We start from the raw sequence: 6,061 nt of genomic DNA on the forward strand, positions 1-6,061 counted from the left end.
CTCTGTTTCACCACTGGTGGCTGCAGAGTCAGGAGGAAACCTCCCCTTGATCAGGCTAAGAGAATGTGCGTATCAATAGGTTTTGCAGCTGTTTTCTGGAGCTGTGGAACTCAGCTGTAGCCCTGGAGCATCAGGGTTGCAATGTTCATTCTCCCAGCTCCTGATGCAGTGGCTCAGATGAAAATGGGACCTTGATATATGTGTCATAGCCTGAGGAGTTAGGGAAAAGACTGCCCCAAGATCACAATGGAGGTAAGGGTGCTGGCCAGGATTTTTCTTAGCTCTTGGTACACAGAATAGATTTGGATTTTACAGTGTTATTTCTGATTCTGAAATGGTGGGTTAGTGATGAAATCTTCAAGGCTCCTTCTCCCCACTCTCCAGGCAAGACAGGGCAGGTTTCAAGCTTCTGGCCATGGTAACTGCTGAAGCTGCTAAACACTGGAGGGGCTATGTGCTATCTAGCTAGACTGTCATTGGAACAAGACTCTGGCAGAGCCCAGTGTTCTCCTGCCAAACAATAAGCCATGACGACAGCTACCAGCTCTTCTAATGGAGTTTGACCTCTGAATGGTAGGGGATGTCTATAATGATCCCCTTCTTTGGTTCTTTTAGCTTCTACTCACCTTAAAAGCAAATTTCTGATGGCTCATCTGAAGACAGGCACCTGGACTCTCGCTGCAGCTCCTTCATCAAGACACAGCCTGTCCTCAGGCATTGATACCCCCAGCTACCACAGCCTCAGAGGCTCGCCTGATGCCATTGGTGACTTTGGCATGGCCTGTGCCAATGGTCTGGATGTGTTGACTATGTTTGCAGGTGCAGGGCTGGAAGCAACCCTTGCCACCAGAGCAATTTGGTATCACAGAGCACTTGGCCGTCAAGGGCTAGTACATGCTAAACACCATCCACAAGCCCCTGTACATCATGTGCCAGGACATTGCCTCTGGCTACCATTACGGAGTGGCCTCCTACAAGGCTTGCAAGATGTTCTTCAAGAGAACCATTCAAAGAAACATCAAATACAGCTGCCCAGCCACCAACAAGTGTGAGATCACCAAACAGAGGTAAAAGTTTTGTCAGGTCTGCCAATTCAGGAAATGCCTCAAAGTGGGATGCTGAAGAAAAGTGTGCATGCTGACCAAGTGCTTGGAGGTGGCCAGAAGCACAAGGGACAGCTGGATTTGGAGAAGAGTCCCTACCTGAGCTTACAGATTTCCCTACCTGCTAAAAAGTCATTGACTAAGATTGTCTCCTATTTACTGGTGGCTGAGCTGGACAAGTGTATGCTATGCCTCCAGGTGATATACCTGAGGGAGATATCAAGGCTCTGACCACTACTCTGTGACTTGGCAGCTCAGGAGCTTGTGGTCCTCATTAGCTGAGCCAAGAACATCCTAGACTTCTCCAGTCTGTCACTTGGGGACCAGATGAGCCTGCTGCAGAGTGCCGGGATGGGGAGTCTCATCCTGGGCACCGTGTACCACTCACTGCCCTACAATGACAAACTGGCATATGCAGAGGACTATATGATGGATGAGGAGCATTCTCCACTGGTGGGGCTGCTGGAGCTTTGCTGAGCCACCCTTCAGCTGGTACATAGGTACAAGAAGCTCAAGGTAGAAGAGGAAGAGCTTGTGATGCTCAAGGCCCTGACCCTTGCCAAATCAATTCAGTGTACATTGAGGACCTGGAGGCTGTGCAGAAGCTTCAGGACCTTCTGCATAAGGCATTATAGGACTGTGAGCTGAGCTAGTACCATGAGGAGCCATGGAGGTCCCCTGCTGTGGCAGACAGCAGCCATAGCCACACAGCACTTCTATAGTGTGAAACTGCAGGGCCAAATGCCTCTGCACAAACTCTTCCTGGAGATGCTGGAGGCCAAGGTGTGATAGCCCAGCACATAGACAGATGGACACGATCCATGTGGAGACTTCCACAGCCATCAGCCTCGACTTTTTCACACCTGCATTGGGGCTCCGAGCTGTCCTAGAAGAAGGCCATGTGCAGACTTTGGGGGCAGCAAATGGGGAGATGGAGATGGGAGGGTTAGAGCGGTGGGGCTCATCTGTCATCTGCATATTCTCTGCTAGTGTTTTCCTTTTCCATGGGCAGTACTAAGGCTTAGGCCAGGGCTGACTTCCCTTAGTGCTAGAGACCACCCGATGAAACATTCCTTCTTGCAAGGAATCCATTTATTGACCACCCTCTATTTAGGATCTGGAGGTACCTGGATGAGCAGTGCTTAGTGCCCAGGATCCAAGAAACTTGATTGGGTGTTCCTGAAGGTGTTGGTGTCACTGAGGGCAGATCCTTGGGGCAGGAGGTCTCTCTGGTCTCTCCTGAGGCTCTGTACGTCCTCAGTCTAGCTGGCACCCTCCCCTTCTCCCTTCCTTCTTTGTCCTAGTACATTAGTAGATGATCCTGCTAGAGTAACCACATCCTCATTCACAAGAATCCCCTTCCCTGCTTCCTGCTCAAGAAAAGGTAACTCCAGGACATGTGGGAATTCACTGGCTCAGAAAAATGTTGGGTTCTGTACCTAGTGCTCCTTGCCTAACTGTTTCTCTTTCTCTTAGGCATGGCCAGTCTAGAAATCAATGAAGAATTCCAGACCTGGCCCCATCAGATGGTACTTGGGTACTCTCACTCAAGGTCAGCAGCCTACGTTGGGGTGTAGGATAGATAGAGAGAAGACCCAGCTGTAGAGGAAAGTGTCATTGCACCTTGGAAAGGAAGGAGCTCTAAAGGTCCCCTTGGCCCTTCCCTTACCTCATTAAAGGCAAGGCTTTGTGCCAAAGGAGGGCAATATCTTGGCATTTGTACCAGAACTGTTTGATATGGCCCCCTGGGTCAATTCCTACCAGGCCCCCTGCAGCCTGCTTGTCTTATAGAGTGTTCCATCAACCCATCCCAGTCTCAATAAACCCCTCAGCCCTAGGCACACTAACTTGACTTTCCTCTGTTTTGCCCACTCAAGAGGCATTTCCAAGCTCATGATGGTGTTTATGGGTTGAGAGAATGTCCTAAAGATGAAGAGGTTCATTCTAGAAAATGGACACACCACTTTTCTCAGAAATCCTCCAGGCTTTACCTACTCTGATCTCTTCCTGGAGTGCAATGGTCCCCCTCTTTCAGGCTTTCCAGCACCTGTCACTGCTACTAAGCTTTCCTGGAGAGCATTTCCCTGCTCTTTTGCCCACAAGGAATTGCATCTCAGAGCCACTGGGTGAGTGGAAAGGCGTTCATGCCTCTGTATGAGTTCTCCTTGTCCCTGATCCAAGGTAGATACCACTTTTGTATTAAGCTGGGTTTAGCAATTCTGGCCTCTGAAAATTACCCCCAGCCACACTGTTTGTGTACCCAGAATTATGGAAAGGGGGTGTCACCTAAAATTCCCCCTAGTTCTCAGCACTTCTTTTGGGCCTCTGGACCACACTAGCAAGGGTCAGACAAATGCTCACAGCTGCCTGAGTGGACACTGCTTTGAAGCAGCAGCAGTTAAGTGGGCAGCCTTGGATCTATGGTCTACTAATGCAAGCATTCCAGTATGGGATGCTTGTCACCAAAGGTGGCTGCTCCCCTGCTGTCCCTAGATAGAAACCATTTTCCTTTAACAAGTGAAGAGAATGGACCAGTTGAGTGACGGCCCTGTGGGAAAGCTGGGTCTTCTGGGCCCCTGGAGTCAGAGGGTAGAGTCCACTTGTTTAAAAAACTAGCCAGATGAGGGACATCTGTGAGGCTAAGGTGCTCAAAATGGGAAAGTGAGAGACCTCCCTCTACCATTCATTCACCTCCCCCAATGAGAGCAAAAACCCAGGCTACCTTCCATCTCCATTTCTGGAACCCTTGGAAAGGGGAACTTTCTTTGCAATTGTGTATTCAGATAAAGGTTATTTGAACCCAGAAATAAAACATAGTCAACCTTGTAGAAGGAGATGCTGGCTGAGATTTCTTTCCTGTGTTCCCTAACCTTTCTGAAGATTCTGGATGGTGTTGGCATGCCTCCCAGTTTTTGTGTACATAAACAGATGACATCCCAGGGACACAGCTTGAGAAATAAGAGGCTCTCGTTTGGGGATAGCAGGGTCAGAGTCTATATACTGTCTGTGCCTGTCCCTTTCCTCCAGACTTGACTACCCATGGGAAACAGGTGGCAGGCAAGGATGACAGACTTGTGACAAGGAGACCGGATGGCCCAGAGTCCAAGCCCATGGAACAGCACCAAAGAGAAGCACTATGTGGAGAGATTGCTTTATTTTCTGATAATGATATTATGGCTGGAATGACTTAAGATGTCTATGTTTATTAAGTGGCAGCTCTTCGTGTTGCTTCACCTTCTTGTACCTTTATGTTCTCTCTTCCACAGGCCCCGTGTAAATCACATGCCCTGGGACTATTTCATTCAGTCCCATGTATCTGAAATCTTATAAATATAATAATAAAGACCTGATGAATCCAAAAAAACAAAACAACAATAAAAAAAACCACCACCACCACCAACAACAACAACAAAACACAGAAAATTCCCTGATTGGATTTAAAGCCTTCAAGAACTGTGGATTTCTCCTCTAGACAGGACTACTGGCCTACTTTTATTTTCTAGGTTAATGTCCATTCTTGGCCAAGGAAATATTGACATTTGGGAGCAGCTTGGAGAGGCAGAGTTGGCTTTCTTTTACTGTGTGGTCTCTGGTAGGTTCACGATGTTCCAGGGCAAGTCAAGAGTAGTTAGGCAACACAAAGTGGACTTTATGCGAGAGATAGGGTGTGAGAGATGGGGAGGACAGAGACAGTGGAAGGAGAGAGACAAGTAGGGGTGGGGGAAGAGCATGAAGTTGGGTGGATGGGGAGATGTTAGGTGGATCTGAGAGAGTTGGAAGAAGAAAGAATATGATCAGAATGCATATGAGAATCTCAAATTAATAAAATATTATTTAAGAAAAAGTGTGTGTGTGTGTGTGTGTGTGTGTGTGTGTGTGTGTGCCCTTGTGTGTGCATGCTGAAGCTGGAAGAGTGCTGAAGTTCCTCATGTAATTGGGTTTATTGGTATCTCCTTAGTCTCCAGTTCCCTGAGTAAAATCAGCCTTGCACATGTGCATAGTTTTCTAGAATACCAAAGATGTCTGATAGCTTATCATGTCTCACAATGGTTTCCCTGTCAAATTTAAGCTGATGTATTGCCAACTCCAGTATCATCGTAGCCTCAAACAGCTATGCTATTGGCCACTTAGGTATGACACTAAAAACTGCTGCTGGCTTTCATGTTGTTTTGGGGAGTTAGGACCTTTTCACAATGTATCTCACATCCATTCCCACCCATAGCAGAGCTGATGCTTGTTTTTTTTTTTTCCGTTGAAGAAATATTTATTTTTCTTTATTTTTCTTAGTATACAAGATTCCCCACTACCATCCCCCTTACCACCTCCCCCCGACATTCCCCTGCACTGGGGGGTCCAACCTTTAAAGGACCAAGGGCTTCCCCTTCCACTGGTGTCCCAACAAGGTTATTCTCTGCTACGTATGCAGTTAGAGCCCTGGGTCAGTTCATGTACAGTCTTTGGGTAGTGGTTTAGTCCCTGGAAGCTCTGGTTAGTTGGCATTATTGTTTTTATGGGCTTACAAGCTCTTTTAACTCTTTCAATACTTCCTCTAATTAACCCCAAGGGGGTCCTGTTCTCAGTTTGGTGGTTTGCTGCTAGCATTGACCTCTGTATTGGACATGCTCTGGATGTGTCTTTAAGGAGAGATCTATATCCGGTTCCTTTCAGCATGCACTTTTTTAGCTTCATCTATCTTCTCTAGTTTTGGTGACTCTGTGTGTGTGTGTGTGTGTGTGTGTGTGTGTGTGTGTGTGTGTGTGTGTGTGTGTGTGTGTGTGTGTGTATGCATGCCACATGTGGGGCAGGCTCTAAATGGCCATTCCTTCAGTCGCTGCTCTAAACTTTGCTTTCATATTCCCTCCTATGAATATTTTTTTTCTCCTTTTAAGAAGGAGTGGGAACATCTGTGTTTGGTCATCGTTCTTCTTGAGCTTCCTGTGTATCGCATTTTGGGTAAT

The 6,061-nt window shown here is 47.3% G+C and overlaps 1 pseudogene; it reads left to right on the top strand.

The window, feature by feature from the left end:
* Window positions 1-246: 246 nt before the first annotated feature.
* Window positions 247-1,892, top strand: LOC116888187 (annotated as a pseudogene).
* The last annotated feature ends 4,169 nt before the right edge of the window (window positions 1,893-6,061 follow it).

This window comes from Rattus rattus, chromosome X (genome assembly GCF_011064425.1).
Source record: "Rattus rattus isolate New Zealand chromosome X, Rrattus_CSIRO_v1, whole genome shotgun sequence".
NCBI classification, from domain to species: domain Eukaryota; kingdom Metazoa; phylum Chordata; class Mammalia; order Rodentia; family Muridae; genus Rattus; species Rattus rattus.